The sequence below is a fragment of the Procambarus clarkii genome, chromosome 83 (assembly GCF_040958095.1).
Source record: "Procambarus clarkii isolate CNS0578487 chromosome 83, FALCON_Pclarkii_2.0, whole genome shotgun sequence".
Classification (NCBI taxonomy): Eukaryota; Metazoa; Arthropoda; class Malacostraca; order Decapoda; family Cambaridae; genus Procambarus; species Procambarus clarkii.
The window spans coordinates 23,095,376-23,119,864 of NC_091232.1; positions in this window are offsets into that span (position 1 = coordinate 23,095,376).

Consider the following 24,489-nt stretch of genomic DNA (forward strand, 5'->3'; position numbering starts at 1 on the left):
TGGCTGAGTGAAACCTTTAAAATCCATTTAGTTATAATTTGTACAGAAAAAAGTATTTTTCCAAATTTTCTAAAAATTGCTCTTTTTAACACAATTTGACTCCTTATACATTCCACTAAACACTATATCATGTTTAAATATATAATTTATGTATTATTCTCTAAAATAATTTATATAAATTATATAAGTTGCTGGAAAGTGGTGTTAAAGATTCTGAAAACATTTTGTTGTGTTAATATGTTCTTATTAACTATGTCTCAAGTTCACAGTTTATCAAACAAGAATATTAACATTCGTCAACTCTTAAAATCTTATATGTTATCTTGCTGGTGCAAAAAAGGGTGAATCTTTAGGAACAGCTATAGTATCTATATATCACAAATGGTGTTTTCCCTAACTCAAACAATGTAGGGTTTATTATTCTACACATATTTCTAATGACTCTTAGATGTTTACATTCTCTGAAGTATAATTGTGAAGGCTGTGTCCATCACTCTCAACACAGATTCTTAAACTCGTCTCTGCAGGTTCAACTATATAATTAGTTTCCATTTTGAATCTCCATGGACATTTGTATCCAAAATGAAACCAATGTGGTTTCCTTCAGCGCCTTCAGCCAGCACATTTGCTCATTCATTTCCACAGATTCCAACAAGGTAGGGGATTTACAGAAATTTGTATATTCATATTGTTATATATTAAAAATATGAATGCAGTTCAATATGATAAGACAAATACATGAGTTTATGATAAATTCGTTTTCTGTGATATACCATTGATATGCTCTTTTTTTCTTTAAACGGCAGACTAAACTAAAGTGCTCACATCAACAGATTTGATGTATAAATGGTCAACGCTCAACAGAGTTAGTATAAATGTATTAGTATAAATCTTACTTGTCTCATTGTTAATTCACATTCAATGTCAACTTGTGGTTGCATTGTACAAGGCCAACACAGATGATCGAAGGAAACTAACTCTGCTCTAGTTCCATGAAGTTGCTATTTGGTCTTTACTCAATGCATTGTACATGCATTGTACAAGGCCAACACAGATGATCGAAGGAAACTAACTCTGCTCTAGTTCCATGAAGTTGCTATTTGGTCTTTATTGAAATTTGACAAGGCAGAGTGGCCTGCAACAACTACACCATCTCCACATCTAGTTCATGCTCCAGACATAAATCATGACACTGGTCCTGTGTATCCTGCTGCTGACCCGTCAACACCTGGCCCGTCGGGTGTGAGGCGCCCTCTCTTCACGTCTACACCTAGTGCTGAAGCTGAATCTGATGAAGATAATTCATATTCCACATTAGTGTTTGAAAACAATAGTGAGAGCGACGATTCAGACAGTAGTTTATTGCCAACCCAGAGACAACAGCGACGTGTTGTTATAGCAGAGACTCGCCTGAACTATAAATTGAAACATGAGCTGGTAAAAATCCCCAAACGTCGCAGGTGTGAAGTGTGTTCAAAGTCGGGTATCAGGAAGGAAACTGGTATAGCGTGCAAGACATGCGATGTTCCACTCTGCGTCATACCTTGTTACACCACTTATCACAGGAAAAGGGTGTATTGGGTGGACAAGAAATAACCACCTACATCAGCTTCACTCCACCTAGGAACATCTGTTGAGCAACTTCAGGAATCAGTACCTGAAGGAGGTGGAGTGGAGATAAAATGCTCAACTTATTTTACTACAATCGTCTTTGCTTTGGTAAGTACACATAATTGTCTTAGATTGTTTCAGTATTGTAGTCTATTTTCTTAGGAATATTTTGATACCTAAATGAGAACTGTAGCACGAAAACTAAAGTAAGTATACATGAAACAAGAGAAACTTTTTTTGTGGGTGTTGCGGGTGTGAGTTGGAGTGTCAAGAGCGGGTTCCGGTTGTGTGTTTTCCGTCATCTCTACAGCTGTGAATTCCAAGGAATTGTATTTGATATGCATATGTCTGTGTAGGGAATTTTATTCCGAACACTATACAAAAAAAAAACGGTGTGAAACAAGTATAAACTTGAAAAACATGAGCAAAGTAAAAACTTTTGACGCTCACGGGTACAAACACGCGTAAGATTTTATTCGCCGCAAATTTATTTGACGCTGTGTTGGCCAACTCTACCCATGTTCTTATAGAACTTTCTATTGCGAACACATTGCTATAAAAATGAAATACGTAGCTCCAGAAATAATGTCAGGACAGTGAAATCAGTATAAACATTCAAAGCCCTGCATCACACCAGTGTCGTCCCTGCTGAAATCACGGCTAATGCTTCGCCCAGTTCCCACACTCGTGCGGGTCACCCGATACCATAATTAGACATTGATAGGCATATGTCTGGGTGGGGAATTTTATTGTGAGTTCAGTGATATCAAAATGAGCGCTGTAGGATGACTGTGAGGCTGGCAACAAACGAAAGAGTATGAACATTTACTTCCTGTTTGGGTGTCACGGCGAGTCATCTTCGTGTTTATTTACTTCGTGGTGGGATACCAAATGCTTCGGTGACATTTTATGCATATGATCTTGTAGAGAATTTTATTGCCAACGCATTGATACCAAAATGAAAAACGTAGCTCGAGAATTGAGGTTAGCAGCGTGAAAAGATTATAAACTTTTTTGTGTTTACGCTTGAGCACAACCCGCTTGTTTTTCCAGCTAGTGCCGCGCGCACTAAAGTGTGCATTATACACACCATAATGCACCAGTACACACAATAAGGTACCAGTACACACTATAAGGCACCAGTACACGCCATAAGGCACCAGAACACACACCATAAGGCACCAGAACACACCATAAGGCACCAGTACACACCATAAGGCACCAGTACACACCATAAGGCACCAGTACACACCATAGGGCACCAGTACACACCATACGGCACCAGTACACACCATAAGGCACCAGTACACACCATAAGGAACCAGTACACACTATAAGGCACCAGTATATACCATAAGGCACCAGTACACACCATAAGGCACCATTACACACCATAAGGCACCAGGACACACCATAAGGCACCAGTACACACCATAAAGCACCAGTACACACTATAAGGCACCAGTACACACCATAAGGCACCAGTACACACCATAAGACACCAGTACACACCATAAGGCACCAGTACGCACCATACGGCACCAGAACACACCATAAGGCACCAGTACACACCATAAAGCACCAGTACACACAATAAAGCCCCAGTACACACCATAAGGAACCAGTACACACCATAAGGCACCAGTATACACAATAAGGTACAAGTACACACCATAAGGCACCAGTACACACCATAATGCACCAGTACACACTATAAGGCACCAGTACACGCCATAATGCACCAGTACACACCATAAGGCACCAGTACACACCATAATGCACCAGTACACATCATATGGCACCAGTACACACCATAAGGCACCAGAACACACACCATAAGGCACCAGTACACACCATAATGCACCAGTACACACCATAATGCACCAGTACACACCATAATGCACCAGTACACACCATAAGGCACCAGTACACAATAAGGCACCAGTACACACAATAATGCACCAGTACACACCATAAGGCACCAGTACACTCCATACGGCACCAGTACGCACCATAAGGCACTAGAACACACCATAAGGCACCAGTACACACCATAAAGCACCAGTATACACCATAAGGCCCCAGTACACACCATAAGGTACGAGTACACACTATAAGGCACCAGTACACACCTACAGGTATTTGTTTCTGGTGTGGTGCTCATGGGATCTGTTACAACCTTCTAGGAAGCTTTTAGGGTCAGGATTGACATTACAGTGCAGCGTTTTATATATATAAAATACACATGAGAGTATGTGCAGGGACTTAATATCTAACATATTCAGAGATTTGAGTAAGGGGTCCATATATACTGCCCGGTTGCCTGAAATGCTATATGCCTACTATATTGGCTTTAGGTATTGTATGCACTAGCTCTATCTATAAATCCAACATTATGTTTGTAAATCAACTATGTATGTACTTTCCTGAATAAAATTGACTTTACTCTACACTTATATGCTCTGTGGATTTGTTATCCCCTATCGTTTGGGAGAAAAAAAATGACTAATACGTTCGGCGAATGACTTTGACTTCAACTTCACTTTGACTTCGTTCATGTCATCGTATTTTCCGTAATATATAAAGGTTATGACAATGCAATTATATTATTGTGTGCAAATAATTTGGAAATTTCATGTACCCTAAAAATAATAAAATAAAGAATAAGAATAATTAAATAATTGTTGTAGTAAATTGTCACACGTTCATCATACGCAAACGAACACACAGTGTGGAGCGTCAGTAGACCAAGGTCCGCGCCATTTTAAAACACGGCTTCGAATGTAAGTAATGTTTTTCTCGTACTAACACTGTGTTATGCAATAGATTAGGTCTTGAATTCACAAATTTAGTTGTTACATCTGACAGAGTATGTTAGACGGTGTAATGCTCGTCCATGTTGACGTATTTGTGGGCTCGATTGGTTTACATGTGATGGCACACAATATCGGCACCCCACAACATGCTGTTGAAGTTGGAATGCATGGCATAGGCTCCTCACACAATGTTCTTTATGTGGTCCTCAGGTGATAGTTTTCTATTTAGAACCACCCCTAGATCTCTTTCTTTATCAGAATTCCTTAAAGATTTCTCACATGGTTTTCCTAATGATAGATTGTGGGCTGTAAGGGACAGGTTTGATGTATGGATTAGTTGATAGAAGTTCCAGTCCACCTGTAGACAGGGATCTCACATCAGCTTGTATATTATACAAGGATAAGATTTGATAAATTCAGTTATTTGACTGAACACTGGCTCTAACCTAGCCTAGCCTATAGTCTAACCTAGCTCCATAACAAACAGCCATTAGCCGGCTCTGTTTAAATCAGAGATTTAAACATACATAGTCTAACCTAGCTCCATAACAAACAGCCATTAGCCGGCTCTGTTTAAATCAGAGATTTAAACATACATAGTCTAACCTAGCTCCATAACTAACAGCCATTAGCCATCCATGCACAGGTCCGTTCAAGGGGATTAAATAGCCGTTCTATGGCCCCAGGGTTTGTATTTTATCAAACTCTTATTAGAATAATAGATCTCGTAATAATTTTTCAAAAATAGTGGCATTTACTATTTTAAAAAGCTCGGGTGCAGGGGGGGGGGGTTATGTAAAAGCCTGGTTTGTGCCTCGGAGAGGCTATGGGATCCAGTAAGATCGTCCTTTCTTTCCTCCCTAGAATCTGGATGTAGTAGGTGCTCAATTGTCAAAAGTGAAAAATTGGTTTTGTCTTCCGAATGCACCATTTCTGTAAATTTTCTAATAATCTTTTAAAAATAGTAAATGCCATTATTTTTGCAAAATTATTACGAGATCTATTATACTAATAAGGGTTTGATAAAATACAGTAGACTGCCTACTGGATAATAGTTCCAGTCCACCTGTAGACAGGGATCTCACATCAGCTTGTATATTATACAAGGATAAGATTTGATAAATTCAGTTATTTGACTGAACACTGGCTCTGTTTAAATCAGAGATTTAAACATACATAGTCTAACCTAGCTCCATAACTAACAGCCATTAGCCATTAGCCATTCATGCACAGCCATCAGCTGGGCCATAGACCGGCAATTTTGCTTTTTTCCCAAGCCGGTCTATGTTTTTTTTCGATGCCTCAGTGGCCCATGCACAGGTCCGTTCAAGGGGATTAAATAGCCGTTCTATGGCCCCAGGGTTTGTATTTTATCAAACTCTTATTAGAATAATAGATCTCGTAATAATTTTGCAAAAATAGTGGCATTTACTATTTTAAAAAGCTCGGGTGCAGGGGGGGGGGGGTTATGTAAAAGCCTGGTTTGTGCCTCGGAGAGGCTATGGGATCCAGTAAGATCGTCCTTCCTTTCCTCCCTAGAATCTGGATGTAGCAGGTGCTCAATTGTCAAAAGTGAAAAATTGGTTTTGTCTTCCGAATGCACCATTTCTGTAAATTTTCTAATAATCTTTTAAAAATAGTAAATGCCATTATTTTTGCAAAATTATTACGAGATCTATTATACTAATAAGGGTTTGATAAAATACAGTAGACTGCCTACTGGATAATAGTTCCAGTCCACCTGTAGACAGGGATCTCACATCAGCTTGTATATTATACAAGGATAAGATTTGATAAATTCAGTTATTTGACTGAACACTGGCTCTGTTTAAATCAGAGATTTAAACATACATAGTCTAACCTAGCTCCATAACTAACAGCCATTAGCCATTAGCCATTCATGCACAGCCATCAGCTGGGCCATAGACCGGCAATTTTGCTTTTTTCCCAAGCCGGTCTATGTTTTTTTTCGATGCCTCAGTGGCCCATGCACAGGTCCGTTCAAGGGGATTAAATAGCCGTTCTATGGCCCCAGGGTTTGTATTTTATCAAACTCTTATTAGAATAATAGATCTCGTAATAATTTTGCAAAAATAGTGGCATTTACTATTTTAAAAAGCTCGGGTGCAGGGGGGGGGGGGGTTATGTAAAAGCCTGGTTTGTGCCTCGGAGAGGCTATGGGATCCAGTAAGATCGTCCTTCCTTTCCTCCCTAGAATCTGGATGTAGCAGGTGCTCAATTGTCAAAAGTGAAATTTGAGGATTTGAACCTGCGTCCGGGAGCATCCCAGACACTGCCTAAATCGACTGAGCTACAACAGGGTAAAAGGATCCAGGAAGTTCAGTAGAAGTTTGGTTTCAACCCTTTTACCCTGTCGTAGCTCAGTCGATTAAGGCAGTGTCTGGGATGCTCCCAGACACAGGTTTGAATCCTCATCACGGCCCTTGTGGATTTGTTCATTTGATGCATCACGTTATTGTGATCTGTGTGTGATGATGTAAGGGCGAAGAGGGAGAACGGCCTGTTGACATAGCTCGGGTGCAGGGGGGGGGGTTGTGTAAAAGCCTGGTTTGTGCCTCGGAGAGGCTATGGGATCCAGTAAGTTCAGTAGAACTTCGGTTTCAACCCTTTTACCCTGTTGTAGCTCAGTCGATTAAGGCAGTGTCTGGGATGCTCCCGGACGCAGGTTCGAATCCTCGTCATGGCCCTTGTGGATTTGTTCATTTGATGCATCACGTTATTGTGATCTGTGTGTGTAATTCTTCACTTGCTACAGCAACAGGAATGTGTGTGTATGTATTTGTGTTGTTGAATATGACCGAAAGTGTAAGATTAATGATTCTAACACAAATCGTCTGAATATTTGTTTTTCTTCACTGTCGAGAGTAGTTAAAAAAATTTACTCGAGTTTATTTTCACACTTTATTTATGGTCCTTAAGTCCCTCTCCTTAATGCTGCTGCTGTTTCTCGCATCTTTGCATCGCTTGTATGTTTGGGGGTTTGGCCTCTTGCTATATATTGATTCCATTTGTGTGTGTTTGGGTCTCAGGCCCTCTCGCAATTTCTGTTGAACAAACCCCTTTTCCTAGTTCTGCATCTCTCCTTTGGTACAAATTTTGTTGTGCTTTTATCATATATTTCACAAAACTTGACATACATTTCATTTACTTCATGTCCTATCAGCAAGTGTTTGTCAAATTCTTTAAGGAAAGTTTATCATCCTGATTGCAGATCTCTAGCGCTATTATGTCAACTTCTTGTGGATTCGCAATCATTATTTAATTTACCTTTAGGTGTTCTTTCACCAGCACAGCAACACTGTACCTCTCCCAACCAGGTTAAGATAAAAACTAAGTACTAACTAATTAACTCAATGTAACCTACCTTACCCCCAAAATGTCAACCCATGTCTTCTATTTTAAACAATGCTGTTTTGTTGACCAAATTGTATTTTTGTTTTTTTCTGCAATGTTTCCCCCCCCCCCCACCACTCTACCACCACATTGAGTTTAGTAGCTCTGTGCACGTCAGGTGCTCTTTAATATACAGACCTACTCCTCCATTTGACCTAGTTTCTCTATCACATCTATATCACTTTGTGCTTTAGCCCTGGTGGAGCTTGGTCCACCAGGCTGTTGTTTGGAGTGGCCCGCAGATCCACATACAGTCTACATATGATATACAGTCTGTTGATCAATTAAACTACAGTAGTTAGTTTTTATCATCCGAATGCACCAATATGTGTTCATTCTTCCCAGATGAAGGAACTAGGTAATATTCATCATCTGAATGCACCATCTGAAGCTTTAACACACTCATGATACACGAGAGGTTTAAAAAACTTTTAAAACTTTTAAAACTTTTTGACCTATGTATTTAAAAGCAATTCTAAAGTTAAAAAGTGTAGCATAGGCCCCTCGCAGAATGTTCTTAATATGATCCTCAGGTTATAGTTTTCTATCTAAAACCACCCCTAGATCTCTTTCTTGATCAGAATTCTTTATAGATCTCTGTGGCTCGATCATAGAAACTGAGTAAATTCGTTACACTGGACCTTCCAGATCGAATACCATGCTGACAGTCTGATATATCATTCAGTACGTCTGCATCTGAAATTGAGCAATACCGGATTTATTATTTGGTTTTATAAATTTTATACTTATAATCTTAACTTATTTCAGAGACCACGAGTAATCTGGGCTTCGAACTCAACAGAAAAGCCTTCCGTAGACCTGCTTCTTTGCTACATAATAGACAAAATTTAGTAAGTATTGATTTATTATGTGTTTGTTTATTTATTTATTTTTTCTTTATATACAAGAAGGTACATTGGGGGAGAGTATAATGACTTGAAGTTATACATTCTTGTAAAGCAACAAGCACTCATAGCGTTTCGGGCAGATCTAAGTATAGACCAAGGAACTTACCATCTTTTTTATTTCTGATGCTAACATTGTGTAACTGTAGATGAATTGCATTTGTTGATTTGCTCCCAAGTAAGATGTCGTAGGTCCTTTCTATGTTTAGTGGGAGTTTGTTGGTTGACATTAATAAGTGGATTTTTTTTTAATTTATTGTTTACATCATTATTTAATATGAGTGGGTTGGAGTCTGAGTAGATGAGGTTAGTGTCATCATTATCTCATATCTCAGTGATTTTGTCGTAATGGTCAAGTAGCTGTACTGTACAGGTAGAGGACATGAGAGATAGCTGTAAGAGGTATTTCAATATCTTCCTGCTCTAAATCCTTGTTGGCCTGGATTGTGGAGGTCATTGGTCTCTATAAAACTAGTAATCTGACTCCTGATCACTCTCAAATAATTTTATTATGTGGGATGTTAGTGCAACTGGTCTATAATTCTTTGCCAATGCTTGTGTTGTGTTGTTTTGGTAGTGATGTGCAATGTGTTGTTTTGGTAGTGATTCGTCCAGTTCTGGTAGTAGTGCGGTTGTTGTGTAGTGTAGTACTTGTGTGCTTGTTAATGACTTGTATTCCAGTCTTGTGGGTATCTCCTTTCCCCTACGGGCCAACTGCTTTGTTCTTACCTAGCATTTTGCTTTGTTTGGGTATGAATGTTTGTGTGCCGTATATTTTGCAAAATTTGCCATATATCTCATTATTTACTCCTCTGCCTAGCAACAAGTCTGTCTAATTATACTCATTAACTGTTTTTCAAAGTTCCCCATAGTGTCCTTTATTGAAATCGAGTTCATGAACCGTTTCAATGTTCTTATTTTCTTCTAGATTATATCTTAAAGTATATTTAAATGTTATTGTTATTATTGTTATTAAATGTTATTGTGACATTGCATTGCAATTGAGCTATGTTGTTTACCATACCGTTCATTTCGTGAGTATAAGTATAGATGCCACACTTGTGACAGGTAAAACCATGCCTTTTTTGAAAAACAGCACCGTCTGTTGCACGTAAGAGCAACCCACACTATATTATGTTGCGATATTATTTCAATATTTCCGATTGCATTGATAATTTGAATTTTCATAGATTTCAATTTATTTTCATTTCGATTTAATAATTTTGTGACATTGCATTGAAATTGAGCTGTTTTGTTTACCATACTGTTCATTTCATGAGTATAGTTTATTTTTTTATTTTTTTCATTTCATTTTTTTAGCTGTTCTTATTTTTCAGTGATGGGAATATCAGATCATTTGATGTTCCCAATTTTCTGATGGAAGCATCAGACCATTATAGAATGCATCGGATGAGGTAGTTTGGAATGGTGGGGAGGACGAGAGGGGGGTATGGTGGGGAAGACGAGGGGACAGAGGAGAGGGTAATGGTGGGGAGGACGAGGGGACTGGGGAGTTGGGGATGGTGGGGACAGGGGAATGCTGGGGAGGACAAAGGGACAGGTGAATGGGAGATGGTGGGGGAGGAAGAAGGACAGGGGAGGGGAAAATGGTAAGGAGGACGATGGGACAGGGAAGTGGGAATAGTGGGGATGATGTGGGGACAGGGAAGTGGGAAGGACGAGAGGACTGTGGAATGGGGAATAGCAAAGTGAATTATAATTATATATATTAATTAATTCTTATAAATTTCCAGAAGCCTGTATCAACACCCACACTAATGCAACTGAAAGAGATGTTGAGACAAGTATTGCTGATATGTTGAAGAACGCCCCAAACAAACTCGGTGGAAACAGATACAAGGTAAAGTTTGCCAATTTGCTGTAGTCTAATTCAATTTCTTTTTAGTAATCTTCGAGAACATTTATGCTATGAATAAGATAAAATAATGTAACTGATTTTGACTAAATATGTAGATATATTTAATTTTCTGAGCACTAATAATGAAAGAAAACCAAAATAAGAGGTGGCTACTATCTCTAATAATGGGCTGGAATAATGCAGGATATAATAATATATATATATATATAAATATGACAATGTCAGACCACGGAGGAAGAATGAAACAGGAATTTCCTTAAGTACTTTTGTATATTAAATACATTTTCAGAAGGTCCTTCTGAAGATGTATTTAATATACAAAAGTACTTAAGGAAATTCCTGTTTCATTCTTCCTCCGTGGTCTGACATTGTCACATTCTTAATCACGTGTTTATTTTCGTGATATACACACATATATATAAATATATATATATATATATATATTTATATATATATATATTTATTTTTATAAATATATATGATATATAGATTCTATATAGATTCTATTCTATTATTCTATTCTATTCTATAGTTTTATATAGATTCTTGTTTTAGTTTTTTTTTCTATAATATGGAAACGGTTTTTAATTAATAAATTAAATATTATATAATAAAATAATGTATTATTGAAAACAATTAGTAACAAACAATATTTCATTACAGGGTGGTGAAGCAAGAAGACATGTGCATCACACAGCAGACTTGGATATGACGAAGAATGAAAATGGTTAATGTCTATATAGAAGAATCTATATGTGTCTATATATAGACACATATAGATTCCTATATATAACCTATATATATATATGTGTGTATATATATTATAATATATATATATATATATATATATATATATATATATATATATTATATATATATATATATATATATATTATATATTATATATATATATATATATATATATATATATATATATATATATTATATATATATATATATATATATATATATTATATATATAATATATATATATATATATATATTATATATATAATATATATATATATATATATATATATATATATATATATATATATATATATATATATATATATATATATATATATATATATATATATATATATATATATATATATATATATATATATATATATATATTATATAATATATATATATATATATATATATATATATATATATTATATATATATAATATATATATATATATATATATATATATATATATATATATATATTATATATAATATATATATATATATATATATATATATATATATATATATATTTATATATATATATATATATATATATATATATATATATATATATATATATCAATGGTGCTTCTGTAGCACCATTGTATGGTGCTTCTGTAGCACCTTCTTATTGCAGAAGGAGGAAAGAATCGAGGCAACTACAGAAGCACCATACTGTCCCCCGAGCTTAAAGCGGCAGCTAAAAGCCTTCGTGAGAACAAGGAGATAGTTGTCAGGAGAGGTGACAAGTCGCCAATATATGTCATTCTTAAAAAAGAAGAATATCTGGCGAAAATTAACATCATACTCTCTGACCAAACTAAGTTCCAAAGGGTAACGAAGGACACTACAGCCGAATTAAAAGCAAAGGTCAACAAACTGATCGAAACTGTGAACGCCAAGAAATCCGGACTCCACCTGCCAAAGATCATTGGGGAATATAAACCTAGATATGCGTACGGAAATGTCAAGACGCACAAGCCTGGAAACCCACTTCGACCAATCATTAGCCAGATACCCACACCCACGTACAGACTGGCGAAGCGACTCAACGGCCTGCTGACTCCTTATGTTCCTTGCGCCTTCAGCCTGAAGTCTCCAAAGGAATTTGTTGACTTACTGCGGGGCACACGGGCCACAGGGATAAGAGCCTCGTTGGACGTAGAATCGCTGTTTACCAACGTACCTGTGGACGAGACAATCGGAATGATAGCCGACAGAGTGTATCGTGATCCAGCCTGTACTCCTCTTGACATACCAGAAAATATTCTGAGGAAACTACTCCAAGCTTGTACTAAAGAGGCACCCTTCTTGTGCCCGAATGGGCACATGTATAAGCAAGTAGATGGGGTCGCCATGGGTTCTCCCCTAGGTGTCCTGTTTGCAAACTTCTACATGGGTACCATCGAGCAAAAAGTCTTAGTCGACATGAACTTGAAACCGGCCATATACTGCAGGTATGTTGACGACATTTTTACACAGGTACCTGATGTCAGACATCTGCAGGAGCTGAAAGAGGCATTTGAGCAGAGTTCCGTGCTGCGTTTCACTTACGAGATGGAAAAGGATGGGAAGCTGCCCTTTCTAGATGTAACAGTCATGGAAAAGGGCGGAGGTTTCCACACTGCAGTCTACACTAAAGAAACAAACATAGGAATGTGCCTAAATGCCAACAGCGACTGCCCTGACAGGCACAAGAGGAGTGTTGTTAACGCATATGTCGACCGTGCTCTCAGCCACAGCTCAGAATGGAAGCAAGTCGACGAAGAACTCTGTAGGGAAAGGCAGGTCCTAGTCAATAACGGCTTCTCTAATGGTTTCGTCGAAGACATCATAAGAAGGAAAGTGAAAAGCCATGCAACCTCTGAAGAGACAACTAACACAACACCTATACCCCCTATTAGACTATTTTACAGGAACTTCTTTTCCACAGCTCATAAAACGGAGGAAAGGGTCCTGAAAGATATTGTTAATAGAAACGTTATCCCTACAGACAAAAATCAGAGGATACAACTGACGATTTACTATAAAACCAGAAAAACGGCCAGCCTACTCATGAGAAACTCTCCAGACACAAAACAGAACGCTTTAAAAGAGACTAACGTCGTCTAGCCTTCAAATGCCCACTTGGGGACTGTAAGCTCCAAAAAACCCAGTATATAGGCAAGACAACAACATCTCTTTCTAGGCGTTTAACGATGCATAAGCAACAGGGCTCCATTAAGGAACATATAATCTCTTCCCACAACCAAACCATCGCCAGAGAAATCCTAGTAAACAACACAGAAATCATCGATAGATACAGCGATAGCAGGCGGCTTGACGTTTGCGAGGCACTACACATCAAGAAGTCAACACCAGCAATCAACAGCCAATTATTGCACAACTATATTCTACCCACCTCAAGACTCCGCTCCAATATAGAAGCATCAAGAAATATGGACCAATAGGCTTTCTACAAACACTTCTATTCAATACCCATTGTTTGTGTTCTGTCTTGTGTTGATACTTTTATTACCCTATTAATATCCCCTTTTGTTCTGTCTTGTGTTAATGCCACATCACCCCTCCCACCTCACTCAAATGTAGATATAAAATCGGAGATACGTAAGTTCTATTCAGTTGTGTATTTGTGAACTAAAAGTCTTTGAAAATGTAATAAGTTTTACGAAACGCGCCCGTGTCGCATCAGACTAGAAATAAAAATGAATTTTGGAGAATTGAATTTTGATTTACCTCCAACAGTGAAGCGTAATGTACGAAAGATTGAGAAAATTCGTGTTAGAATTATTAATCTTACTTTTTCGGTCATATTTAATAATATATATATATATATATATATATATATATATATATATATATATATATATATATATATATATATATATATATATATATATATATATATATATATATATATATATATATATATATATATATATATATATATATATATATATTTTATCTCTGAAAATATAAATTGTTTCTAGAAATCCAACGCTATCTAGATCTCTAATGTGAATAAGACTTAAATATAGATGGTATCTGAAACTTTTAAAATATTGAACAATAGGCAGGATATTGATCCAGACCGTTTCTTTAAAAGGTCAGATGTAACACAGACAAAGAACAACAGATTCAAGTTCAACAACCACAATGTAGAATAGTAAACAAGATATGCTTTTTCACTCATAAGGTTACACACCCATGAAACCGTCTAGCAACCGAAGCTGTAAATGCCAAAACACTGATAAATTGTAAGATCCAGTTTAAACAAATATTCAAGACAAATGGGGGGACCTCTTACAAGCCATCGGCTTCTTGTCCTCGTCGAGGCCACTAGAGTGTTAGTGGCCCTCAGGTAAATCAGGTATGGCTTTTACCCAAATGCCAAAGCGTTTTCTTCTTCATTGTTGGTGAAACAATCGATAATGGAATATTTATTTTTTGCCATTTAAAGTTGTGAACGTTTTATGAAGAAAATAACGTTTTCGTTTAACATTTTTCAAACGAGTGCATGTCGGGTATATGATAATATTGGAATGACAACGAATTACACATGTAATATGATCGGACATTTCACATGTCTGCCATATTTGTAGCTTATCTCTCGTAATTATGGGGTCAGCTATACATGCTATAAAGTCCTGAACATCGGGGTGTAATTAGGTCTTGATACTCTTTGTCTAATAAAAAATGTCAACTATATTCACAAATGTAACTTTTTGTAAACAAATTCCAAAATGAGTAAGAGCTTTGTGTTGTGGGGAAATATTTGTGGACGGAGATTTATTTATTCTATTTTTATTTCAATTAATTTATAAATTATGGTTAACTCCTAAATTAAGCAGACTGTATATTTTATCTAAATTATAGAGCAGTGAACTGTATACTTTATCTCCTCACAAATATCTCACAAACTTGAGGGTTAAAAAATTAATACATTAGGCTAGAGAAAAATATGGTAATTAAATCAAATTGTATAATAAATTGTGTTATTTGATTATAATAGATAAATTTAGTTTGTGTTATACTTCAATTAAGAAATTAATGCACAGTTTATGTGTTTTGTGAAGTAGATGTTTGCAATGGTAGTGGCCAGGACGTGTATCAATGGTAGTGACCTGGACGTGTATCAATGGTAGTGACCTGGACGTGTATCAATGGTAGTGGCCAGGACGTGTATCAATGGTAGTGGCCTGGACGTGTATCAATGGTAGTGGCCTGGACGTGTATCAATGGTAGTGACCTGGACGTGTATCAATGGTAGTGGCCAGGACGTGTATCAATGGTAGTGGCCTGGACGTGTATCAATGGTAGTGGCCTGGACGTGTATCAATGGTAGTGGCCAGGACGTGTATCAATGGTAGTGGCCTGGACGTGTATCAATGGTAGTGGCCTGGACGTGTATCAATGATAGTGGCCTGGACGTGTATCAATGGTAGTGACCTGGACGTGTATCAATGGTAGTGGCCAGGACGTGTATCAATGGTAGTGGCATGGACGTGTATCAATGGTAGTGGCCTGGACGTGTATCAATGGTAGTGGCCTGGACGTGTATCAATGGTAGTGGCCAGGACGTGTATCAATGGTAGTGACCTGGACGTGTATCAATGGTAGTGGCCAGGACGTGTATCAATGGTAGTGGCCTGGACGTGTATCAATGGTAGTGGCCTGGACGTGTATCAATGGTAGTGGCCAGGACGTGTATCAATGGTAGTGGCCTGGACGTGTATCAATGGTAGTGGCCTGGACGTGTATCAATGGTAGTGGCCTGGACGTGTATCAATGGTAGTGACCTGGACGTGTATCAATGGTAGTGGCCAGGACGTGTATCAATGGTAGTGGCCTGGACGTGTATCAATGGTAGTGGCCTGGACGTGTATCAATGGTAGTGACCTGGACGTGTATCAATGGTAGTGGCCAGGACGTGTATCAATGGTAGTGGCCTGGACGTGTATCAATGGTAGTGGCCAGGACGTGTATCAATGGTAGTGGCCAGGACGTGTATCAATGGTAGTGGCCTGGACGTGTATCAATGGTAGTGGCCAGGACGTGTATCAATGGTAGTGGCCTGGACGTGTATCAATCACGTAGCAATGGCATCTCTCCTTGCAGCCTAACTGCACTTATATACTATATCAAAAGACGTCGGCCATCTCGTTCCTTGGACCTCAGCCTGCTGACCACTTGCAATGTAAATCCAGTCTGGGATTATAGTATAAAAATTAATAAATAAAATTTACAAGATAAATAAGACAGCAATCTTACACGGTGCGGGCTGAAGGCATTCCTCAAAACCGCACCTAAGCTTAATGATTAATCCCATGTTATTGACGAGATCGAAGTGCAGTTATTTCTGAAGAAGTATCGTTAATGCACGAAAAACTCAGAATGAACACTGTGTTTCGCTGGGCGTAATGAGAGCGTAATGGCGGGAGTACCCACTATCCTCCCTCCCTGGAAGTAGCGTTCGTATGCGCATAATTATTTATTTAATTCCCGGAAAGACTGGATATTAATAATAACGCCCTTTAAGATATTTTAAGTTTCAACTTATTGTTGTTGATTATGCATTAAATAGTCCTCAGACTATACGCAATAATTAATTACTAACATATGTAAATTTATTCAGTTAAACAGTAATGAGCTGCTGACGAGGGAATTTAAAGAACTGTATAATGGTGTCTGACAGATTTTTTTCTTTCAGATGCTTGTTGGATGAAGAATCATTCGCATATCTCTGCTTCACTTCCTATAGTTACCGATCCAGGGTCCATGTACTTTTACACATACTGCCAGTGATGCCCAGGTCACCCAATTTCAAATACGGTACACACTCTGCTACTATTGCAAAGGTTATCCTGCTGCTCAGGTTTGCTCAAGACTTACCTGGACCAGCAGAAATTAAAATCAAGCAGAGATATATATATTTCCAGACAGCATGAGAAGACTGTTGAACATTCCAGTGTATATATCAGTGTACCAAAGGCTAAGTGTTACACAGAAAAGCTTTCAGTCACAGCAAAAGGCAGATTCTTAGTTTCCTCACATCAACATAATTTGAACAAAATCAGTATGGTTTCTTGCGAATATCTCCAGACTCTTGCAGAATCTTCACGTTGAGACCAACTTACCATCACATTTTTAGTAATGTTAAGACTTCTCACGTGGAGCACCATTGAGGGTGGATGTTTCTCTCCAAGATTGGATATTAAGTCAGCGAATTTTTTATACTCTAATTCTTGAACATTATTATCAGCCGTTTAATAGCGTTCTGGACCTAGTTATTGTTTAGCTCACAAGACGGGCCAGGAGATTGAATAGGCCTACTCCATTCTGATTCGATTGATTTCTTATTCACTGATTGTCACTACAAGCTACGACTGGTATCGAATCCAGATCATACCGGACAGTTGTAATTCTTGTAAATTGTCAGTGTCTAATTGACATTCAGATTACTAATATTGATAGGCTGGTATGTGTTATGAACAAGTAGTTAACACTGGTCTATAACTATTATTATTAATACCTAATACATAGTCAGGTCACATTTAGCCATTACTTTTGTTTGTTTATTTTTACTAGTAATTCATACTAAAAATAGTAATACTAGTAATACATACATACTAGTAATACTAGTAATATACTAACATACTAGCAACATAATATAGTATAGTATATTATATTAATATAGTACATAACATAATATAGTAACATGTAATACTACATACATACTAGTAATTCATACTAAATATGTTACGTGGTACACTAGGATAGCTTAACTGTTGTACCATAGATAGAATGTTAATAATTAATGGGTTGATAGAGTGAGTAAAATTGAAGACATTTTGCTGCAATTATAATAAATAATGTATCAGGTTCCTGTTATATTCATGTAACATGTAAGATGGTATTAGTTTCATTTAGGGAGGTGTGTTGAGGTACTTTTGTCGTGAAAGTCCCTAATTTCATTCTCATAGTTTCCTTCCTTGTGCTTCAAACTCACAATGTATCTTGTACTATCCACTTCCCCAAATATTAGTACTAAAGACATATATCTTTACCACTGTAATCACCACTGTCAATTTTTATTGTAGTTATTTGTTTATATATAACCTTGCAACAATGGACCTTTTCCTCTCGCCTGATATGTTAAATTAAGAACCTACCTGAAACGCTAATCATGTTAGAGGCTTTGTAAGAATGTAAAAATACCAGTCTTATGTAATCTCACCAACCGATTGTACCTTCTTGTGAATAAATTATTATTATTATTATTATTATTATTATTATTATTATTATTATTATTATTATTATTATTACTATTATTATTATTATTAAGTTGCCATGACTCCGTGGGAGTACGCAACTGCTGTAAACAAGGACTCGACGCGTCTGCAGGCATGGCTCTGAATGATGCTATTTTCTGTGTTGCTAACCTTGTTTTTGCAGCTGTGTCAAAGAAAGGTTGTTGTGGAGTGTTAAATTTTTCAATAATTATTAGATGCACAAAAATAAAGGAATATTGAGTTAATGACTTCACATTCTCTCTAGACAGCATTTAGGCACAATTAAGATTAGCTTTAGACTACACAATGAAGCATCCATAAGCCACTTTATTATTACTGCTGGTAACATTATCTAGATTGAACTCGGTAACATGACAAGCATTAACCTACGTGTGCAAATATTTCATCACAAATGTCTGAGCCTGTTTAATACCCACTATCCAATGATAACAAAAAACTCACAACCAATAGGATAAATTAACAACCCATTGTTTACTTAAGTCATACTTAAATGTATCAACAAAAACATATGAATATAAGAAGAATTATAGATTATGAGTCACTTGGAAAGAGGTACCTAGGAGGTACTCCTCATTTCTATCTACCATAATTAGGAAAGCCAAAACAATCGTTGAAAATACATATAATAAAATACAGGGAAACATGAAGAAACCCGGGAACACAATTTCCCAGATATTAAGTTCAAAGTAGAACTTTAATAAGAAACAAATATTCCTTGCCAGTGACGATGGAGTACCATCACTGACACTGTTATTAAATTAATAGTTTCTTCTCACCCATTGGCATATCCCGTGCAAATGAAGTCCCAGCATCCCTAACTAATGCTAATGACGTTCTTACAGGCAGCGATCCTGAGTCTCTGTACTTAACTCCAGCTAATTCCTCAGATGTTAATGAAATAATCCTCTCACTTGCAACTAATTCAACTACTCTTGCTTAGATACCAAACCTAATTTACAAAAAACTCAAGGTTATTACCTCCGGTCATAGCATTGCTCAACAACAAATCACTTGGACTTTTCTCCGATAAGACTCTTCTCTGAAAATTTAAAAAATATACTGGAGTAATTCCATTCCATAGAAGTGTTGATCTCACTAAAATAAAAAGTTTGAAACCCGCATCAATCCATTCCACCTTGTCTAAAATCTTTGGAAAGCTAATGAACATGCAGCCCTACTCTATGTAGCTAAACATAATATATTTAGCTCCTGCCAATATTACTTCAGATCCCCGAAAAGCATCACTGATGCACTAATTAGTGTGCAAGAGTTGATACACACAGTTCTTGACAAAAATAAGTACCCTGATGGTTTATCTGTTAACCGACATAAGGCCTTTCGCACCATTAACTACACTAAGCTTCTTAAATTCCTTTCAATACTTGCAAGCACACTTCAGTGCAGGCTTCGGTAATTCTCTATATACGGCGCTACTTTTTCCACCCTATCATTTAACATTGATGTTCCACTGGGTAGTATACTTGGTTCATTCCCCCCTTTCTCATTTACATCAATAATTCCAAATGCCACTCAACACGTGAAGCCAGTTTGATTTGCTGATGATACAACCTTTATTTTTTCCAGTCCTAACCCTTTTATTCTAAATGAGACAGTAAGCACAAAACTAAAAAAAAAAAAAATCCATCTTTGGTTAACTGCTAACAAAGTGACCCTTAACATTGATAAAACCTATATTTTGTTTGGTAATAATTTCACTGATCATGCAGATGAGAAGTCACAATAACGTGGCTGAAAAATGTTGACCAAACCACACACTAGAAAGTGAAGAGACGATGACGTTTCGGTCCGTCCTGCACGATTATCAAGTCGATTGTCCTTAGAGGAAGAAGGCAATGACAATAAATAGGCAAGAGAGAGAGGTTATCTTGAGATGATTTCGGGTCTTTTAGTGTCCCCGCGGCCCGGTTCTCGACCAGGCCTCCACCCTCAGGAAGCAGCCCGTGACAGCTGACTAACACCCAGGTACCTATTTTACTTCTAGGTAACAGGGGCATATTGTGAAAGAAACTCTGCCCATTGTTTCTCGCCGGCGTTTGGGATCGAACCCAGGACCACAGGATCACAAGTCCAGCGTGATCTGCCGCTCTGCCGACCGGCTCCCAGGGTGAGGTGAGGAGAAGGAAATCTTAGAGGAAGAAAAAGCATGGCATCAGGAACGAAAGGTAAGGTGTAATAAAGGGGGTAAAAAAGAATTAGAAAGGGATCGTAAGAGAAAAGAAGGGAAAGAAAAAGAAGAAAGCTAAAAGGAAGGGGTAGGCTTATGTTAGGTCACGTTTGTTAGAAAGTTTAGAACATTTGAGTATATACTGTGACAGAGAAGAGTCAACAGCAACAAAGCCAGGATTCAGGTTCGTGTTGGGTGTGTTTTGTCTCAGACCTGATTCGACAAGACGGTATCTGTGAGGCAGGAAAGGTTATTTTGGAGGAAGACTAATCAATATGATGATTAGAATACCTAGCATGACAGAAGAGAGCATTGTTTGTGTGTGCAGATTTATCACTTCTTTTGTGTTCCTTAATTAAGTCTGTCATTCAGTGTACGGCTAGTTTCGCCAAAGTATTAGAGAGGACAAGACGACCAGGAAATACAGTAGACACCAGCACCATTAGAAGCAGGAGCAGTGTGAACTAGATTGCTACGAAGAATGTCAGTTTGTCGAAAGGCGAGCTTTATGTCAAGAGGGCGAAGAGTATTAATAAAGGTTTTTAGTTCAGATATGAAGGAAAGGCAGAGCACAGTGCTACTAGTGTTGGAAGCAGGTTTAGGATAAAAGAAATTACGTTTAGCTTGAGAATAGGCACAGTTGATAAAATATAAAGGATAACCAAGGCGAGAGAATGATTTGTAGATAAAAGAAATTTGAGAATCAAGAAACCGAGGGTCAATGATGCGTAGAGTAACGAGGAAGAGAGAGACGAGGACACTTTTCTTAACAGAAGGAGGATGGTAGGAAAAGAAGTGAATGTACATGCCACTATGAATGGGTTTGCGATAGACAGAGAAAGAGAACCCAGACACAGAGCTGTGAACGTCAAGAAAATGAAGGAGGGAATTAGAAACCCATTCAACTTTGAAATGGATGGAAGGAGCCAGATTGTTAAGAGAGGAGAAGATTGGCTGGAAAAGACTAAGGTCATGAGGCCATAAAGCAAAAATGTCATCGCATAGCAAAGCCAGGGAGTGGGACGATTATCAATAGAAGGAAAACAAACAGTTTCGAAGTATTCCATGTAGAAATTGGCAAGAACAGGGGAAAGACGCCAGTGGGGAGCGGGAGAGGAAGAAGGCCCTCAGTCGCATTCTGTCTAAGGAAAGAGAGAGCGTCATCGAGGGGAACATTAGTAAACTGAGAGTCGACATCAAGACTAAGAATCTTACAGGAGGGCTGCAGGCGCATTGTTACTATGAAGTCCTGAGAGTGACGAAGTTGGGCAGGGGAAAAAGTGCCAAGATAAGCCGTCAGTGTTTTAGCTAGCCACGAAGCAAGAAGAGTATAACCGACAGAGCACCTTGATGAAATGATAGGACAAAGAGGAACACTAGGTTTTTGAGTCTTAGGTAGACCATAGAAATAAGGAAAAGAAGGGCAGATGACACGGAAACGTTTAATGAGATCGAAGTCAGGAGGACAAAGACTCGAGAGCTGTTTTAGTTTGCGGTTGAAGGAATTTTCAAGGCGATCCAAAGGGTTAGAGGTCAGAGGGGCATATGTGCGGGAGTCAGAGAGCAAGACATTTGCTTTCTGGAGGTAGTCCTCACGGTCCCCCAGGCGCGTTTTTATATACCTACTATATATATATATACCTCACTTATGACAGGAAAAAACATGCTTTAAAAAAAAAAAACAGGGTTATCTGTTGGACGTAAGAGCAACACACGCTGTAATCTCCGAAAGTTCTTCACCGATTGCTTTGAAATTTTGACATAACGTTCCATTTGAATACACGAATGTTTTTATATACCTTCCATATCGATGCCACACCTGTGACAGGTAAAAACTTACTTTTTTTTAAAAACAGTGCCATCTGTTGCATGCACAAGCAACACACGCTAGAGTAAATGTGCTACGATTCTATTTCAATTTTTCTGATTGCATTGATAAATTGAATTTTCATAGATTGATTTATGTTCATTTTGATTTAATTATTTTGCGTGATATTGCATTGGAATATAGCTGTGTTGTTTACCATACCATTCATTTTGTAAGTATAGATGCCACACCTATGACAGGTAAAACATTCTTTTTTATGAAACATTGCCATCTGTTGCAAGTAAGAACAACACATGCTATACAAAATATATTACGATTTCATTTGAATGTTTCCACTTGCAGTGACAAATTGAATTTTTATAGATTTCGATTTATTTTCATTATGATTTAATTATTTTGTTACATTGCGTTGGAAATGAGCTGTGTTTACCATACCGTTTATTACCATACAGTTTATGCCATACCATTTATTTCGTGAGTGTATGTATAGATGCCACACCTGTGACAGGTCAAAATATGTTTTTTTTTTTAAACAGTGTCATCTGTTGTACATAAGAGAAACACACACTAAATATGTTACGATTAAATTTCAATGTTTCAGATTTCATTGATAATTTGAATTTTCCTATATTTTGATTTATTTTCATTTTGATTTAATTATTTTGTGTGACATTGAGTTGGAATTGAGCTGCTTTCATGAGTATAGTTTATTTTCTTTTATTTTTTATTGTTTTTAATTTCATTTTATTTTCATTTTTCATTTTCATATACACTACCACTGTTTTCCTTATATTTCAGTGATGGGAACATCAGATCATTTAATGTTCCCAATTTTCTGATGGAAACATCAGATCATTTGGGAATGCATCAAACGAGGGAGTGGAAAATGGTGTGGAGGACGAGGGGACGGAAGTTGGAGATGGTAAAGAGGATGAGGGGAAAGGGGAAGGGGTAATGGTGGGGAGGACGAAGGGACGAGGGAGTTGGCCACGGTGGGTACGAGGGGACAGGGCAATGGAGAATGATGGGGAGGACGAGGGGACGGGGGAAGTGAGTGATGGTGGGGAGGACGAGGGTAAGGTGGAGTGGGGAATAGTTAGGAGGACGAGAGGACGCTGGAGTGGGGGGATGGTGGGAAGGACAAAGGGATGGGGGAGGGGGGGAATGTTGGGGAGGACGAGGGAATGGGGGAAAGGGGGGAATGTTGGGGAGGACGAGGGGATGGGGGAAGTGAGTGATGGTGGGGAGGACGAGGGTAAGGTGGAGTGGGGAATAGTTAGGAGGACGAGAGGACGCTGGAGTGGGGGGATGGTGGGAAGGACAAAGGGATGGGGGAAGGGGGGGAATGTTGGCGAGGACGAGGGGATGGGGGAGGGGGAATGGTGGGGAAGACTAGGAGATAGGGGAATGTTGCTGTGGCTGGGTACAGCTAGTATTTAATAAAATATTCCTTAAAATTCGTTCGTTCCTCATATTCAAGAAGATTGCATATTTGTTGAGAGCATTTTTGATGATCTGTATTGACCCATTGAGCAGTGTTGTGTGGTGAGCGTGACAGTAATCGGCCCAAGACTAAGACGAAAATATTAACAAATCATTTTGTAGTACCCAAATTTACTCAATATTCCAAGATGGTGAATAAAATATGATTTATATCCAATGGCACACAAATGATGATTTGCAAAAACGTAATTATTCCTAGTTAAATGAACATGGACAAGTTTTAGTTTTATAAGTCCAATGAATTTATTTAGTTTTTGTTTAACAGAGTTTTCAATGT